General features: G+C 36.4%; 14 non-coding genes across 14 annotated transcripts; all 14 read left to right on the top strand.

Moving 5' to 3' along the window:
- Positions 1-1,184: 1,184 nt before the first annotated feature.
- On the top strand, positions 1,185-1,266 carry TRNAS-CGA (transfer RNA serine (anticodon CGA)). Its single transcript has one exon. It is a non-coding gene; the product is annotated as a tRNA-Ser (tRNA).
- Positions 1,267-2,497: 1,231 nt separating this feature from the next.
- TRNAS-CGA (transfer RNA serine (anticodon CGA)) lies at positions 2,498-2,579 on the top strand. The gene has a single exon. It is a non-coding gene; the product is annotated as a tRNA-Ser (tRNA).
- Positions 2,580-3,811: 1,232 nt separating this feature from the next.
- On the top strand, positions 3,812-3,893 carry TRNAS-CGA (transfer RNA serine (anticodon CGA)). The gene has a single exon. It is a non-coding gene; the product is annotated as a tRNA-Ser (tRNA).
- Positions 3,894-5,124: 1,231 nt separating this feature from the next.
- On the top strand, positions 5,125-5,206 carry TRNAS-UGA (transfer RNA serine (anticodon UGA)). Its single transcript has one exon. It is a non-coding gene; the product is annotated as a tRNA-Ser (tRNA).
- Positions 5,207-6,437: 1,231 nt separating this feature from the next.
- TRNAS-CGA (transfer RNA serine (anticodon CGA)) lies at positions 6,438-6,519 on the top strand. The gene has a single exon. It is a non-coding gene; the product is annotated as a tRNA-Ser (tRNA).
- A 1,232-nt stretch (positions 6,520-7,751) lies between these two features.
- TRNAS-CGA (transfer RNA serine (anticodon CGA)) lies at positions 7,752-7,833 on the top strand. Its single transcript has one exon. It is a non-coding gene; the product is annotated as a tRNA-Ser (tRNA).
- Positions 7,834-9,064: 1,231 nt separating this feature from the next.
- TRNAS-CGA (transfer RNA serine (anticodon CGA)) lies at positions 9,065-9,146 on the top strand. The gene has a single exon. It is a non-coding gene; the product is annotated as a tRNA-Ser (tRNA).
- A 1,232-nt stretch (positions 9,147-10,378) lies between these two features.
- On the top strand, positions 10,379-10,460 carry TRNAS-CGA (transfer RNA serine (anticodon CGA)). Its single transcript has one exon. It is a non-coding gene; the product is annotated as a tRNA-Ser (tRNA).
- Positions 10,461-11,691: 1,231 nt separating this feature from the next.
- TRNAS-CGA (transfer RNA serine (anticodon CGA)) lies at positions 11,692-11,773 on the top strand. Its single transcript has one exon. It is a non-coding gene; the product is annotated as a tRNA-Ser (tRNA).
- A 1,231-nt stretch (positions 11,774-13,004) lies between these two features.
- On the top strand, positions 13,005-13,086 carry TRNAS-CGA (transfer RNA serine (anticodon CGA)). The gene has a single exon. It is a non-coding gene; the product is annotated as a tRNA-Ser (tRNA).
- A 1,231-nt stretch (positions 13,087-14,317) lies between these two features.
- Positions 14,318-14,399, top strand: TRNAS-CGA (transfer RNA serine (anticodon CGA)). The gene has a single exon. It is a non-coding gene; the product is annotated as a tRNA-Ser (tRNA).
- Positions 14,400-15,630: 1,231 nt separating this feature from the next.
- Positions 15,631-15,712, top strand: TRNAS-CGA (transfer RNA serine (anticodon CGA)). The gene has a single exon. It is a non-coding gene; the product is annotated as a tRNA-Ser (tRNA).
- Positions 15,713-16,944: 1,232 nt separating this feature from the next.
- Positions 16,945-17,026, top strand: TRNAS-CGA (transfer RNA serine (anticodon CGA)). The gene has a single exon. It is a non-coding gene; the product is annotated as a tRNA-Ser (tRNA).
- Positions 17,027-18,257: 1,231 nt separating this feature from the next.
- On the top strand, positions 18,258-18,339 carry TRNAS-CGA (transfer RNA serine (anticodon CGA)). The gene has a single exon. It is a non-coding gene; the product is annotated as a tRNA-Ser (tRNA).
- Positions 18,340-18,354: the final 15 nt, after the last annotated feature.

Raw genomic sequence — 18,354 nt, 5'->3', positions numbered from 1 at the left:
CCAGTGATGTTCAGGGTGAGTCAGGCACTGGCACATCAAAATCTTTAGGATGCCTGCCTGTTCTCTCTTTCTCTATCCCCCATTCTCCTCCTCTCCTTGAGACTGAGCCCAGGAATCTCAGCAGCCATACTAAGTAGCATTTATTAATTACAAATGCATTTTGAATGTCAAATTTGTAAGAAAGTTTTGTACATTTAGCAAAATATCAAATTCATTTGAAAGAAAATGATGTCCACTCAAAGTAAAAAGAGCTTTGGTTACTTTCAATGCACAACATTTTACTTTCAAATCGTGTCAGATGACTTTCAGTGCTAATTATTATATCATTAACCTCTCCTTTATTAAAAATTGTGCTTTAATGCAAAAAAAGAAAAATAATTGTCTGTGCATACTCTCATGTAGCACAATTATCTTCACTAGCTCAAAAGGGCCGCTCATTGTCCAAAATGGATTGTCAAATCAGAGCAAACAATGGAATATCCCCATCATTCCTTGAACACTTGATTAGTTTACAAAACAAGCAAAATTCAAAAGAGTGTAGAAGGTTTGATAGGCTCAAGCATCTCTAATCTTGATCTAAGTTTGGCTACACTAAAAAATCTATTGAAAGTGCTTTCCAAACTAGCTCTGCAGCCAGTTGATCGTATTTGCACAAATATAAGTCAAACTATTAGTGATATTTTCCAAATGATTAAACATGACAATTTGTGTGATAAAGCAACACAGGAATAAGTAGTTGAATCTCTTTTGTGTAGTGAAATCATTTTTCATTTTACTTGGAAAGTTGATAATGTTTAAAATTAACACTCAATCATTTTAATTGCACGTAATATCACAGGTGTACAATCGTGGAATCCTTCGATATCTCAGCTGGTAGAGAGGAGGACTGTAAAGGAGATTGGTACAGAAATCCTGAGGTCGCTGCTTCATTTCCGGCTCGAAGGATGCCGCTTTTGATAAACTTAGATGTCAGTACTGACATTTTATAAACCCAAAACTAAACCAAGTATAAAGCATTCTCCAAGTTATATTTTAAAAATCATTAACGCAGGCCACTGTGGTCAGGATTAACTTCCCATTTAAATCATCTCTGATACAATATTACTTCAGTCATCCTCACAGCCTGAAATGAAGTAGCTCAACCCATAGAGAAACTTTTGTGAAAACATCACATTGCATGAGAGGTAGTCGTGGCCGAGTGGTTAAGGCGATGGACTCGAAATCCATTGGGGTCTCCCCGCGCAGGTTCAAATCCTGCCGACTACGACCACATGGTTGTTTAATTTTTCAGAAAATTTGCTAAAAGCTTGAAACCAGTGATGTTCAGGGTGAGTCAGGCACTGGCACATCAAAATCTTTAGGATGCCTGCCTGTTCTCTCTTTCTCTATCCCCCATTCTCCTCCTCTCCTTGAGACTGAGCCCAGGAATCTCAGCAGCCATACTAAGTAGCATTTATTAATTACAAATGCATCTTGAATGTCAAATTTGTAAGAAAGTTTTGTACATTTAGCAAAATATCAAATTCATTTGAAAGAAAATGATGTCCACTCAAAGTAAAAAGAGCTTTGGTTACTTTCAATGCACAACATTTTACTTTCAAATCGTGTCAGATGACTTTCAGTGCTAATTATTATATCATTAACCTCTCCTTTATTAAAAATTGTGCTTTAATGCAAAAAAAGAAAAATAATTGTCTGTGCATACTCTCATGTAGCACAATTATCTTCACTAGCTCAAAAGGGCCGCTCATTGTCCAAAATGGATTGTCAAATCAGAGCAAACAATGGAATATCCCCATCATTCCTTGAACACTTGATTAGTTTACAAAACAAGCAAAATTCAAAAGAGTGTAGAAGGTTTGATAGGCTCAAGCATCTCTAATCTTGATGTAAGTTTGGCTACACTAAAAAATCTATTGAAAGTGCTTTCCAAACTAGCTCTGCAGCCAGTTGAACGTATTTGCACAAATATAAGTCAAACTATTAGTGATATTTTCCAAATGATTAAACATGACAATTTGTGTGATAAAGCAACACAGGAATAAGTAGTTGAATCTCTTTTGTGTAGTCAAATCATTTTTCATTTTGCTTGGAAAGTTGATAATGTTTAAAATTAACACTCAATCATTTTAATTGCACATAATATCACAGGTGTACAATCGTGGAATCCTTCGATATCTCAGCTGGTAGAGAGGAGGACTGTAAAGGAGATTGGTACAGAAATCCTAAGGTCGCTGCTTCATTTCCGGCTCGAAGGATGCCGCTTTTGACAAACTTAGATGTCAGTACTGACATTTTATAAACCCAAAACTATACCAAGTATAAAGCATTCTCCAAGTTATATTTTAAAAATCATTAACGCAGGCCACTGTGGTCAGGATTAACTTCCCATTTAAATCATCTCTGATACAATATTACTTCAGTCATCCTCACAGCCTGAAATGAAGTAGCTCAACCCATAGAGAAACTTTTGTGAAAACATCACGTTGCATGAGAGGTAGTCGTGGCCGAGTGGTTAAGGCGATGGACTCGAAATCCATTGGGGTCTCCCCGCTCAGGTTCAAATCCTGCCGACTACGACCACATGGTTGTTTAATTTATCAGAAAATTTGCTAAAAGCTTGAAACCAGTGATGTTCAGGGTGAGTCAGGCACTGGCACATCAAAATCTTTAGGATGCCTGCCTGTTCTCTCTTTCTCTATCCCCCATTCTCCTCCTCTCCTTGAGACTGAGCCCAGGAATCTCAGCAGCCATACTAAGTAGCATTTATTAATTACAAATGCATCTTGAATGTCAAATTTGTAAGAAAGTTTTGTACATTTAGCAAAATATCAAATTCATTTGAAAGAAAATGATGTCCACTCAAAGTAAAAAGAGCTTTGGTTACTTTCAATGCACAACATTTTACTTTCAAATCGTGTCAGATGACTTTCAGTGCTAATTATTATATCATTAACCTCTCCTTTATTAAAAATTGTGCTTTAATGCAAAAAAAGAAAAATAATTGTCTGTGCATACTCTCATGTAGCACAATTATCTTCACTAGCTCAAAAGGGCCGCTCATTGTCCAAAATGGATTGTCAAATCAGAGCAAACAATGGAATATCCCCATCATTCCTTGAACACTTGATTAGTTTACAAAACAAGCAAAATTCAAAAGAGTGTAGAAGGTTTGATAGGCTCAAGCATCTCTAATCTTGATGTAAGTTTGGCTACACTAAAAAATCTATTGAAAGTGCTTTCCAAACTAGCTCTGCAGCCAGTTGATCGTATTTGCACAAATATAAGTCAAACTATTAGTGATATTTTCCAAATGATTAAACATGACAATTTGTGTGATAAAGCAACACAGGAATAAGTAGTTGAATCTCTTTTGTGTAGTGAAATCATTTTTCATTTTGCTTGGAAAGTTGATAATGTTTAAAATTAACACTCAATCATTTTAATTGCACGTAATATCACAGGTGTACAATCGTGGAATCCTTCGATATCTCAGCTGGTAGAGAGGAGGACTGTAAAGGAGATTGGTACAGAAATCCTAAGGTCGCTGCTTCATTTCCGGCTCGAAGGATGACGCTTTTGATAAACTTAGATGTCAGTACTGACATTTTATAAACCCAAAACTATACCAAGTATAAAGCATTCTCCAAGTTATATTTTAAAAATCATTAACGCAGGCCACTGTGGTCAGGATTAACTTCCCATTTAAATCATCTCTGATACAATATTACTTCAGTCATCCTCACAGCCTGAAATGAAGTAGCTCAACCCATAGAGAAACTTTTGTGAAAACATCACATTGGCATGTGAGGTAGTCGTGGCCGAGTGGTTAAGGCGATGGACTCGAAATCCATTGGGGTCTCCCCGCGCAGGTTCAAATCCTGCCGACTATGACCACATGGTTGTTTAATTTTTCAGAAAATTTGCTAAAAGCTTGAAACCAGTGATGTTCAGGGTGAGTCAGGCACTGGCACATCAAAATCTTTAGGATGCCTGCCTGTTCTCTCTTTCTCTATCCCCCATTCTCCTCCTCTCCTTGAGACTGAGCCCAGGAATCTCAGCAGTCATACTAAGTAGCATTTATTAATTACAAATGCATTTTGAATGTCAAATTTGTAAGAAAGTTTTGTACATTTAGCAAAATATCAAATTCATTTGAAAGAAAATGATGTCCACTCAAAGTAAAAAGAGCTTTGGTTACTTTCAATGCACAACATTTTACTTTCAAATCATGTCAGATGACTTTCAGTGCTAATTATTATATCATTAACCTCTCCTTTATTAAAAATTGTGCTTTAATGCAAAAAAAGAAAAATAATTGTCTGTGCATACTCTCATGTAACACAATTATCTTCACTAGCTCAAAAGGGCCGCTCATTGTCCAAAATGGATTGTCAAATCAGAGCAAACAATGGAATATCCCCATCATTCCTTGAACACTTGATTAGTTTACAAAACAAGCAAAATTCAAAAGAGTGTAGAAGGTTTGATAGGCTCAAGCATCTCTAATCTTGATGTAAGTTTGGCTACACTAAAAAATCTATTGAAAGTGCTTTCCAAACTAGCTCTGCAGCCAGTTGAACGTATTTGCACAAATATAAGTCAAACTATTAGTGATATTTTCCAAATGATTAAACATGACAATTTGTGTGATAAAGCAACACAGGAATAAGTAGATGAATCTCTTTTGTGTAGTCAAATCATTTTTCATTTTGCCTGGAAAGTTGATAATGTTTAAAATTAACACTCAATCATTTTAATTGCACGTAATATCACAGGTGTACAATCGTGGAATCCTTCGATATCTCAGCTGGTAGAGCGGAGGACTGTAAAGGAGATTGGTACAGAAATCCTAAGGTCCCTGCTTCATTTCCGGCTCGAAGGATGCCGCTTTTGACAAACTTAGATGTCAGTACTGACATTTTATAAACCCAAAACTATACCAAGTATAAAGCATTCTCCAAGTTATATTTTAAAAATCATTAACGCAGGCCACTGTGGTCAGGATTAACTTCCCATTTAAATCATCTCTGATACAATATTACTTCAGTCATCCTCACAGCCTGAAATTAAGTAGCTCAACCCATAGAGAAACTTTTGTGAAAACATCACATTGCATGAGAGGTAGTCGTGGCCGAGTGGTAAAGGCGATGGACTTGAAATCCATTGGGGTCTCCCTGCGCAGGTTCAAATCCTGCCGACTACGACCACATGGTTGTTTAATTTTTCAGAAAATTTGCTAAAAGCTTGAAACCAGTGATGTTCAGGGTGAGTCAGGCACTGGCACATCAAAATCTTTAGGATGCCTGCCTGTTCTCTCTTTCTCTATCCCCCATTCTCCTCCTCTCCTTGAGACTGAGCCCAGGAATCTCAGCAGCCATACTAAGTAGCATTTATTAATTACAAATGCATTTTGAATGTCAAATTTGTAAGAAAGTTTTGTACATTTAGCAAAATATCAAATTCATTTGAAAGAAAATGATGTCCACTCAAAGTAAAAAGAGCTTTGGTTACTTTCAATGCACAACATTTTACTTTCAAATCGTGTCAGATGACTTTCAGTGCTAATTATTATATCATTAACCTCTCCTTTATTAAAAATTGTGCTTTAATGCAAAAAAAGAAAAATAATTGTCTGTGCATACTCTCATGTAGCACAATTATCTTCACTAGCTCAAAAGGGCCGCTCATTGTCCAAAATGGATTGTCAAATCAGAGCAAACAATGGAATATCCCCATCATTCCTTGAACACTTGATTAGTTTACAAAACAAGCAAAATTCAAAAGAGTGTAGAAGGTTTGATAGGCTCAAGCATCTCTAATCTTGATCTAAGTTTGGCTACACTAAAAAATCTATTGAAAGTGCTTTCCAAACTAGCTCTGCAGCCAGTTGATCGTATTTGCACAAATATAAGTCAAACTATTAGTGATATTTTCCAAATGATTAAACATGACAATTTGTGTGATAAAGCAACACAGGAATAAGTAGTTGAATCTCTTTTGTGTAGTGAAATCATTTTTCATTTTGCTTGGAAAGTTGATAATGTTTAAAATTAACACTCAATCATTTTAATTGCACGTAATATCACAGGTGTACAATCGTGGAATCCTTCGATATCTCAGCTGGTAGAGAGGAGGACTGTAAAGGAGATTGGTACAGAAATCCTAAGGTCGCTGCTTCATTTCCGGCTCGAAGGATGACGCTTTTGATAAACTTAGATGTCAGTACTGACATTTTATAAACCCAAAACTATACCAAGTATAAAGCATTCTCCAAGTTATATTTTAAAAATCATTAACGCAGGCCACTGTGGTCAGGATTAACTTCCCATTTAAATCATCTCTGATACAATATTACTTCAGTCATCCTCACAGCCTGAAATGAAGTAGCTCAACCCATAGAGAAACTTTTGTGAAAACATCACATTGCATGAGAGGTAGTCGTGGCCGAGTGGTTAAGGCGATGGACTCGAAATCCATTGGGGTCTCCCCGCGCAGGTTCAAATCCTGCCGACTACGACCACATGGTTGTTTAATTTTTCAGAAAATTTGCTAAAAGCTTGAAACCAGTGATGTTCAGGGTGAGTCAGGCACTGGCACATCAAAATCTTTAGGATGCCTGCCTGTTCTCTCTTTCTCTATCCCCCATTCTCCTCCTCTCCTTGAGACTGAGCCCAGGAATCTCAGCAGCCATACTAAGTAGCATTTATTAATTACAAATGCATCTTGAATGTCAAATTTGTAAGAAAGTTTTGTACATTTAGCAAAATATCAAATTCATTTGAAAGAAAATGATGTCCACTCAAAGTAAAAAGAGCTTTGGTTATTTTCAATGCACAACATTTTACTTTCAAATCGTGTCAGATGACTTTCAGTGCTAATTATTATATCATTAACCTCTCCTTTATTAAAAATTGTGCTTTAATGCAAAAAAAGAAAAATAATTGTCTGTGCATACTCTCATGTAGCACAATTATCTTCACTAGCTCAAAAGGGCCGCTCATTGTCCAAAATGGATTGTCAAATCAGAGCAAACAATGGAATATCCCCATCATTCCTTGAACACTTGATTAGTTTACAAAACAAGCAAAATTCAAAAGAGTGTAGAAGGTTTGATAGGCTCAAGCATCTCTAATCTTGATGTAAGTTTGGCTACACTAAAAAATCTATTGAAAGTGCTTTCCAAACTAGCTCTGCAGCCAGTTGATCGTATTTGCACAAATATAAGTCAAACTATTAGTGATATTTTCCAAATGATTAAACATGACAATTTGTGTGATAAAGCAACACAGGAATAAGTAGTTGAATCTCTTTTGTGTAGTGAAATCATTTTTCATTTTGCTTGGAAAGTTGATAATGTTTAAAATTAACACTCAATCATTTTAATTGCACGTAATATCACAGGTGTACAATCGTGGAATCCTTCGATATCTCAGCTGGTAGAGAGGAGGACTGTAAAGGAGATTGGTACAGAAATCCTAAGGTCGCAGCTTCATTTCCGGCTCGAAGGATGACGCTTTTGATAAACTTAGATGTCAGTACTGACATTTTATAAACCCAAAACTATACCAAGTATAAAGCATTCTCCAAGTTATATTTTAAAAATCATTAACGCAGGTCACTGTGGTCAGGATTAACTTCCCATTTAAATCATCTCTGATACAATATTACTTCAGTCATCCTCACAGCCTGAAATGAAGTAGCTCAACCCATAGAGAAACTTTTGTGAAAACATCACATTGGCATGAGAGGTAGTCGTGGCCGAGTGGTTAAGGCGATGGACTCGAAATCCATTGGGGTCTCCCCGCGCAGGTTCAAATCCTGCCGACTATGACCACATGGTTGTTTAATTTTTCAGAAAATTTGCTAAAAGCTTGAAACCAGTGATGTTCAGGGTGAGTCAGGCACTGGCACATCAAAATCTTTAGGATGCCTGCCTGTTCTCTCTTTCTCTATCCCCCATTCTCCTCCTCTCCTTGAGACTGAGCCCAGGAATCTCAGCAGCCATACTAAGTAGCATTTATTAATTACAAATGCATTTTGAATGTCAAATTTGTAAGAAAGTTTTGTACATTTAGCAAAATATCAAATTCATTTGAAAGAAAATGATGTCCACTCAAAGTAAAAAGAGCTTTGGTTACTTTCAATGCACAACATTTTACTTTCAAATCGTGTCAGATGACTTTCAGTGCTAATTATTATATCATTAACCTCTCCTTTATTAAAAATTGTGCTTTAATGCAAAAAAAGAAAAATAATTGTCTGTGCATACTCTCATGTAGCACAATTATCTTCACTAGCTCAAAAGGGCCGCTCATTGTCCAAAATGGATTGTCAAATCAGAGCAAACAATGGAATATCCCCATCATTCCTTGAACACTTGATTAGTTTACAAAACAAGCAAAATTCAAAAGAGTGTTGAAGGTTTGATAGGCTCAAGCATCTCTAATCTTGATCTAAGTTTGGCTACACTAAAAAATCTATTGAAAGTGCTTTCCAAACTAGCTCTGCAGCCAGTTGATCGTATTTGCACAAATATAAGTCAAACTATTAGTGATATTTTCCAAATGATTAAACATGACAATTTGTGTGATAAAGCAACACAGGAATAAGTAGTTGAATCTCTTTTGTGTAGTGAAATCATTTTTCATTTTGCTTGGAAAGTTGATAATGTTTAAAATTAACACTCAATCATTTTAATTGCACGTAATATCACAGGTGTACAATCGTGGAATCCTTCGATATCTCAGCTGGTAGAGAGGAGGACTGTAAAGGAGATTGGTACAGAAATCCTAAGGTCGCTGCTTCATTTCCGGCTCGAAGGATGCCGCTTTTGATAAACTTAGATGTCAGTACTGACATTTTATAAACCCAAAACTATACCAAGTATAAAGCATTCTCCAAGTTATATTTTAAAAATAATTAACGCAGGCCACTGTGGTCAGGATTAACTTCCCATTTAAATCATCTCTGATACAATATTACTTCAGTCATCCTCACAGCCTGAAATGAAGTAGCTCAACCCATAGAGAAACTTTTGTGAAAACATCACATTGCATGAGAGGTAGTCGTGGCCGAGTGGTTAAGGCGATGGACTCGAAATCCATTGGGGTCTCCCCGCGCAGGTTCAGATCCTGCCGACTACGACCACATGGTTGTTTAATTTTTCAGAAAATTTGCTAAAAGCTTGAAACCAGTGATGTTCAGGGTGAGTCAGGCACTGGCACATCAAAATCTTTAGGATGCCTGCCTGTTCTCTCTTTCTCTATCCCCCATTCTCCTCCTCTCCTTGAGACTGAGCCCAGGAATCTCAGCAGCCATACTAAGTAGCATTTATTAATTACAAATGCATCTTGAATGTCAAATTTGTAAGAAAGTTTTGTACATTTAGCAAAATATCAAATTCATTTGAAAGAAAATGATGTCCACTCAAAGTAAAAAGAGCTTTGGTTATTTTCAATGCACAACATTTTACTTTCAAATCGTGTCAGATGACTTTCAGTGCTAATTATTATATCATTAACCTCTCCTTTATTAAAAATTGTGCTTTAATGCAAAAAAAGAAAAATAATTGTCTGTGCATACTCTCATGTAGCACAATTATCTTCACTAGCTCAAAAGGGCCGCTCATTGTCCAAAATGGATTGTCAAATCAGAGCAAACAATGGAATATCCCCATCATTCCTTGAACACTTGATTAGTTTACAAAACAAGCAAAATTCAAAAGAGTGTAGAAGGTTTGATAGGCTCAAGCATCTCTAATCTTGATGTAAGTTTGGCTACACTAAAAAATCTATTGAAAGTGCTTTCCAAACTAGCTCTGCAGCCAGTTGATCGTATTTGCACAAATATAAGTCAAACTATTAGTGATATTTTCCAAATGATTAAACATGACAATTTGTGTGATAAAGCAACACAGGAATAAGTAGTTGAATCTCTTTTGTGTAGTGAAATCATTTTTCATTTTGCTTGGAAAGTTGATAATGTTTAAAATTAACACTCAATCATTTTAATTGCACGTAATATCACAGGTGTACAATCGTGGAATCCTTCGATATCTCAGCTGGTAGAGAGGAGGACTGTAAAGGAGATTGGTACAGAAATCCTAAGGTCGCAGCTTCATTTCCGGCTCGAAGGATGACGCTTTTGATAAACTTAGATGTCAGTACTGACATTTTATAAACCCAAAACTATACCAAGTATAAAGCATTCTCCAAGTTATATTTTAAAAATCATTAACGCAGGTCACTGTGGTCAGGATTAACTTCCCATTTAAATCATCTCTGATACAATATTACTTCAGTCATCCTCACAGCCTGAAATGAAGTAGCTCAACCCATAGAGAAACTTTTGTGAAAACATCACATTGGCATGAGAGGTAGTCGTGGCCGAGTGGTTAAGACGATGGACTCGAAATCCATTGGGGTCTCCCCGCGCAGGTTCAAATCCTGCCGACTACGACCACATGGTTGTTTAATTTTTCAGAAAATTTGCTAAAAGCTTGAAACCAGTGATGTTCAGGGTGAGTCAGGCACTGGCACATCAAAATCTTTAGGATGCCTGCCTGTTCTCTCTTTCTCTATCCCCCATTCTCCTCCTCTCCTTGAGACTGAGCCCAGGAATCTCAGCAGCCATACTAAGTAGCATTTATTAATTACAAATGCATTTTGAATGTCAAATTTGTAAGAAAGTTTTGTACATTTAGCAAAATATCAAATTCATTTGAAAGAAAATGATGTCCACTCAAAGTAAAAAGAGCTTTGGTTACTTTCAATGCACAACATTTTACTTTCAAATCATGTCAGATGACTTTCAGTGCTAATTATTATATCATTAACCTCTCCTTTATTAAAAATTGTGCTTTAATGCAAAAAAAGAAAAATAATTGTCTGTGCATACTCTCATGTAACACAATTATCTTCACTAGCTCAAAAGGGCCGCTCATTGTCCAAAATGGATTGTCAAATCAGAGCAAACAATGGAATATCCCCATCATTCCTTGAACACTTGATTAGTTTACAAAACAAGCAAAATTCAAAAGAGTGTAGAAGGTTTGATAGGCTCAAGCATCTCTAATCTTGATGTAAGTTTGGCTACACTAAAAAATCTATTGAAAGTGCTTTCCAAACTAGCTCTGCAGCCAGTTGAACGTATTTGCACAAATATAAGTCAAACTATTAGTGATATTTTCCAAATGATTAAACATGACAATTTGTGTGATAAAGCAACACAGGAATAAGTAGTTGAATCTCTTTTGTGTAGTCAAATCATTTTTCATTTTGCTTGGAAAGTTGATAATGTTTAAAATTAACACTCAATCATTTTAATTGCACGTAATATCACAGGTGTACAATCGTGGAATCCTTCGATATCTCAGCTGGTAGAGCGGAGGACTGTAAAGGAGATTGGTACAGAAATCCTAAGGTTGCTGCTTCATTTCCGGCTCGAAGGATGCCGCTTTTGACAAACTTAGATGTCAGTACTGACATTTTATAAACCCAAAACTATACCAAGTATAAAGCATTCTCCAAGTTATATTTTAAAAATCATTAACGCAGGCCACTGTGGTCAGGATTAACTTCCCATTTAAATCATCTCTGATACAATATTACTTCAGTCATCCTCACAGCCTGAAATTAAGTAGCTCAACCCATAGAGAAACTTTTGTGAAAACATCACATTGCATGAGAGGTAGTCGTGGCCGAGTGGTTAAGGCGATGGACTCGAAATCTATTGGGGTCTCCCTGCGCAGGTTCAAATCCTGCCGACTACGACCACATGGTTGTTTAATTTTTCAGAAAATTTGCTAAAAGCTTGAAACCAGTGATGTTCAGGGTGAGTCAGGCACTGGCACATCAAAATCTTTAGGATGCCTGCCTGTTCTCTCTTTCTCTATCCCCCATTCTCCTCCTCTCCTTGAGACTGAGCCCAGGAATCTCAGCAGCCATACTAAGTAGCATTTATTAATTACAAATACATTTTGAATTTCAAATTTGTAAGAAAGATTTGTACATTTAGCAAAATATCAAATTCATTTGAAAGAAAATGATGTCCACTCAAAGTAAAAAGAGCTTTGGTTACTTTCAATGCACAACATTTTACTTTCAAATCGTGTCAGATGACTTTCAGTGCTAATTATTATATCATTAACCTCTCCTTTATTAAAAATTGTGCTTTAATGCAAAAAAAGAAAAATAATTGTCTGTGCATACTCTCATGTAGCACAATTATCTTCACTAGCTCAAAAGGGCCGCTCATTGTCCAAAATGGATTGTCAAATCAGAGCAAACAATGGAATATCCCCATCATTCCTTGAACACTTGATTAGTTTACAAAACAAGCAAAATTCAAAAGAGTGTAGAAGGTTTGATAGGCTCAAGCATCTCTAATCTTGATCTAAGTTTGGCTACACTAAAAAATCTATTGAAAGTGCTTTCCAAACTAGCTCTGCAGCCAGTTGATCGTATTTGCACAAATATAAGTCAAACTATTAGTGATATTTTCCAAATGATTAAACATGACAATTTGTGTGATAAAGCAACACAGGAATAAGTAGTTGAATCTCTTTTGTGTAGTGAAATCATTTTTCATTTTGCTTGGAAAGTTGATAATGTTTAAAATTAACACTCAATCATTTTAATTGCACGTAATATCACAGGTGTACAATCGTGGAATCCTTCGATATCTCAGCTGGTAGAGCGGAGGACTGTAAAGGAGATTGGTACAGAAATCCTAAGGTTGCTGCTTCATTTCCGGCTCGAAGGATGCCGCTTTTGACAAACTTAGATGTCAGTACTGACATTTTATAAACCCAAAACTATACCAAGTATAAAGCATTCTCCAAGTTATATTTTAAAAATCATTAACGCAGGCCACTGTGGTCAGGATTAACTTCCCATTTAAATCATCTCTGATACAATATTACTTCAGTCATCCTCACAGCCTGAAATTAAGTAGCTCAACCCATAGAGAAACTTTTGTGAAAACATCACATTGCATGAGAGGTAGTCGTGGCCGAGTGGTAAAGGCGATGGACTCGAAATCCATTGGGGTCTCCCTGCGCAGGTTCAAATCCTGCCGACTACGACCACATGGTTGTTTAATTTTTCAGAAAATTTGCTAAAAGCTTGAAACCAGTGATGTTCAGGGTGAGTCAGGCACTGGCACATCAAAATCTTTAGGATGCCTGCCTGTTCTCTCTTTCTCTATCCCCCATTCTCCTCCTCTCCTTGAGACTGAGCCCAGGAATCTCAGCAGCCATACTAAGTAGCATTTATTAATTACAAATGCATTTTGAATGTCAAATTTGTAAGAAAGTTTTGTACATTTAGCAAAATATCAAATTCATTTGAAAGAAAATGATGTCCACTCAAAGTAAAAAGAGCTTTGGTTACTTTCAATGCACAACATTTTACTTTCAAATCGTGTCAGATGACTTTCAGTGCTAATTATTATATCATTAACCTCTCCTTTATTAAAAATTGTGCTTTAATGCAAAAAAAGAAAAATAATTGTCTGTGCATACTCTCATGTAGCACAATTATCTTCACTAGCTCAAAAGGGCCGCTCATTGTCCAAAATGGATTGTCAAATCAGAGCAAACAATGGAATATCCCCATCATTCCTTGAACACTTGATTAGTTTACAAAACAAGCAAAATTCAAAAGAGTGTAGAAGGTTTGATAGGCTCAAGCATCTCTAATCTTGATCTAAGTTTGGCTACACTAAAAAATCTATTGAAAGTGCTTTCCAAACTAGCTCTGCAGCCAGTTGATCGTATTTGCACAAATATAAGTCAAACTATTAGTGATATTTTCCAAATGATTAAACATGACAATTTGTGTGATAAAGCAACACAGGAATAAGTAGTTGAATCTCTTTTGTGTAGTGAAATCATTTTTCATTTTGCTTGGAAAGTTGATAATGTTTAAAATTAACACTCAATCATTTTAATTGCACGTAATATCACAGGTGTACAATCGTGGAATCCTTCGATATCTCAGCTGGTAGAGAGGAGGACTGTAAAGGAGATTGGTACAGAAATCCTAAGGTCGCTGCTTCATTTCCGGCTCGAAGGATGCCGCTTTTGATAAACTTAGATGTCAGTACTGACATTTTATAAACCCAAAACTATACCAAGTATAAAGCATTCTCCAAGTTATATTTTAAAAATCATTAACGCAGGCCACTGTGGTCAGGATTAACTTCCCATTTAAATCATCTCTGATACAATATTACTTCAGTCATCCTCACAGCCTGAAATGAAGTAGCTCAACCCATAGAGAAACTTTTGTGAAAACATCACATTGCATGAGAGGTAGTCGTGGCCGAGTGGTTAAGGCGATGGACTCGAAATCCATTGGGGTCTCCCCGCGCAGGTTCAAATCCTGCCGACTACGACCACATAGTTGTTTAATTTTTCAGAAAATTTGCTAAAAGCTTGAAACCAGTGATGTTCAGGGTGAGTCAGGCACTGGCACATCAAAATCTTTAGGATGCCTGCCTGTTCTCTCTTTCTCTATCCCCCATTCTCCTCCTCTCCTTGAGACTGAGCCCAGGAATCTCAGCAGCCATACTAAGTAGCATTTATTAATTACAAATGCATCTTGAATGTCAAATTTGTAAGAAAGTTTTGTACATTTAGCAAAATATCAAATTCATTTGAAAGAAAATGATGTCCACTCAAAGTAAAAAGAGCTTTGGTTATTTTCAATGCACAACATTTTACTTTCAAATCGTGTCAGATGACTTTCAGTGCTAATTATTATATCATTAACCTCTCCTTTATTAAAAATTGTGCTTTAATGCAAAAAAAGAAAAATAATTGTCTGTGCATACTCTCATGTAGCACAATTATCTTCACTAGCTCAAAAGGGCCGCTCATTGTCCAAAATGGATTGTCAAATCAGAGCAAACAATGGAATATCCCCATCATTCCTTGAACACTTGATTAGTTTACAAAACAAGCAAAATTCAAAAGAGTGTAGAAGGTTTGATAGGCTCAAGCATCTCTAATCTTGATCTAAGTTTGGCTACACTAAAAAATCTATTGAAAGTGCTTTCCAAACTAGCTCTGCAGCCAGTTGATCGTATTTGCACAAATATAAGTCAAACTATTAGTGATATTTTCCAAATGATTAAACATGACAATTTGTGTGATAAAGCAACACAGGAATAAGTAGTTGAATCTCTTTTGTGTAGTGAAATCATTTTTCATTTTGCTTGGAAAGTTGATAATGTTTAAAATTAACACTCAATCATTTTAATTGCACGTAATATCACAGGTGTACAATCGTGGAATCCTTCGATATCTCAGCTGGTAGAGAGGAGGACTGTAAAGGAGATTGGTACAGAAATCCTAAGGTCGCTGCTTCATTTCCGGCTCGAAGGATGCCGCTTTTGATAAACTTAGATGTCAGTACTGACATTTTATAAACCCAAAACTATACCAAGTATAAAGCATTCTCCAAGTTATATTTTAAAAATCATTAACGCAGGCCACTGTGGTCAGGATTAACTTCCCATTTAAATCATCTCTGATACAATATTACTTCAGTCATCCTCACAGCCTGAAATGAAGTAGCTCAACCCATAGAGAAACTTTTGTGAAAACATCACATTGCATGAGAGGTAGTCGTGGCCGAGTGGTTAAGGCGATGGACTCGAAATCCATTGGGGTCTCCCCGCGCAGGTTCAAATCCTGCCGACTACGACCACATGGTTGTTTAATTTTTCAGAAAATTTGCTAAAAGCTTGAAACCAGTGATGTTCAGGGTGAGTCAGGCACTGGCACATCAAAATCTTTAGGATGCCTGCCTGTTCTCTCTTTCTCTATCCCCCATTCTCCTCCTCTCCTTGAGACTGAGCCCAGGAATCTCAGCAGCCATACTAAGTAGCATTTATTAATTACAAATGCATCTTGAATGTCAAATTTGTAAGAAAGTTTTGTACATTTAGCAAAATATCAAATTCATTTGAAAGAAAATGATGTCCACTCAAAGTAAAAAGAGCTTTGGTTATTTTCAATGCACAACATTTTACTTTCAAATCGTGTCAGATGACTTTCAGTGCTAATTATTATATCATTAACCTCTCCTTTATTAAAAATTGTGCTTTAATGCAAAAAAAGAAAAATAATTGTCTGTGCATACTCTCATGTAGCACAATTATCTTCACTAGCTCAAAAGGGCCGCTCATTGTCCAAAATGGATTGTCAAATCAGAGCAAACAATGGAATATCCCCATCATTCCTTGAACACTTGATTAGTTTACAAAACAAGCAAAATTCAAAAGAGTGTAGAAGGTTTGATAGGCTCAAGCATCTCTAATCTTGATCTAAGTTTGGCTACACTAAAAAATCTATTGAAAGTGCTTTCCAAACTAGCTCTGCAGCCAGTTGATCGTATTTGCACAAATATAAGTCAAACTATTAGTGATATTTTCCAAATGATTAAACATGACAATTTGTGTGATAAAGCAACACAGGAATAAGTAGTTGAATCTCTTTTGTGTAGTGAAATCATTTTTCATTTTGCTTGGAAAGTTGATAATGTTTAAAATTAACACTCAATCATTTTAATTGCACGTAATATCACAGGTGTACAATCGTGGAATCCTTCGATATCTCAGCTGGTAGAGAGGAGGACTGTAAAGGAGATTGGTACAGAAATCCTAAGGTCGCAGCTTCATTTCCGGCTCGAAGGATGACGCTTTTGATAAACTTAGATGTCAGTACTGACATTTTATAAACCCAAAACTATACCAAGTATAAAGCATTCTCCAAGTTATATTTTAAAAATCATTAACGCAGGTCACTGTGGTCAGGATTAACTTCCCATTTAAATCATCTCTGATACAATATTACTTCAGTCATCCTCACAGCCTGAAATGAAGTAGCTCAACCCATAGAGAAACTTTTGTGAAAACATCACATTGGCATGAGAGGTAGTCGTGGCCGAGTGGTTAAGGCGATGGACTCGAAATCCATTGGGGTCTCCCCGCGCAGGTTCAAATCCTGCCGACTACGACCACATGGTTGTTTAATTTTTCAGAAAATTTGCTAAAAGCTTGAAACCAGTGATGTTCAGGGTGAGTCAGGCACTGGCACATCAAAATCTTTAGGATGCCTGCCTGTTCTCTCTTTCTCTATCCCCCATTCTCCTCCTCTCCTTGAGACTGAGCCCAGGAATCTCAGCAGCCATACTAAGTAGCATTTATTAATTACAAATGCATTTTGAATGTCAAATTTGTAAGAAAGTTTTGTACATTTAGCAAAATATCAAATTCATTTGAAAGAAAATGATGTCCACTCAAAGTAAAAAGAGCTTTGGTTACTTTCAATGCACAACATTTTACTTTCAAATCATGTCAGATGACTTTCAGTGCTAATTATTATATCATTAACCTCTCCTTTATTAAAAATTGTGCTTTAATGCAAAAAAAGAAAAATAATTGTCTGTGCATACTCTCATGTAACACAATTATCTTCACTAGCTCAAAAGGGCCGCTCATTGTCCAAAATGGATTGTCAAATCAGAGCAAACAATGGAATATCCCCATCATTCCTTGAACACTTGATTAGTTTACAAAACAAGCAAAATTCAAAAGAGTGTAGAAGGTTTGATAGGCTCAAGCATCTCTAATCTTGATGTAAGTTTGGCTACACTAAAAAATCTATTGAAAGTGCTTTCCAAACTAGCTCTGCAGCCAGTTGAACGTATTTGCACAAATATAAGTCAAACTATTAGTGATATTTTCCAAATGATTAAACATGACAATTTGTGTGATAAAGCAACACAGGAATAAGTAGTTGAATCTCTTTTGTGTAGTGAAATCATTTTTCATTTTGCTTGGAAAGTTGATAATGTTTAAAATTAACACTCAATCATTTTAATTGCACGTAATATCACAGGTGTACAATCGTGGAATCCTTCGATATCTCAGCTGGTAGAGCGGAGGACTGTAAAGGAGATTGGTACAGAAATCCTAAGGTTGCTGCTTCATTTCCGGCTCGAAGGATGCCGCTTTTGACAAACTTAGATGTCAGTACTGACATTTTATAAACCCAAAACTATACCAAGTATAAAGCATTCTCCAAGTTATATTTTAAAAATCATTAACGCAGGCCACTGTGGTCAGGATTAACTTCCCATTTAAATCATCTCTGATACAATATTACTTCAGTCATCCTCACAGCCTGAAATTAAGTAGCTCAACCCATAGAGAAACTTTTGTGAAAACATCACATTGCATGAGAGGTAGTCGTGGCTGAGTGGTTAAGGCGATGGACTCGAAATCTATTGGGGTCTCCCTGCGCAGGTTCAAATCCTGCCGACTACGACCACATGGTTGTTT

Source organism: Pseudophryne corroboree, chromosome 4 (assembly GCF_028390025.1).
Source record: "Pseudophryne corroboree isolate aPseCor3 chromosome 4, aPseCor3.hap2, whole genome shotgun sequence".
NCBI classification, from domain to species: domain Eukaryota; kingdom Metazoa; phylum Chordata; class Amphibia; order Anura; family Myobatrachidae; genus Pseudophryne; species Pseudophryne corroboree.
This window is presented reverse-complemented; position numbering and strand designations above follow the sequence as displayed.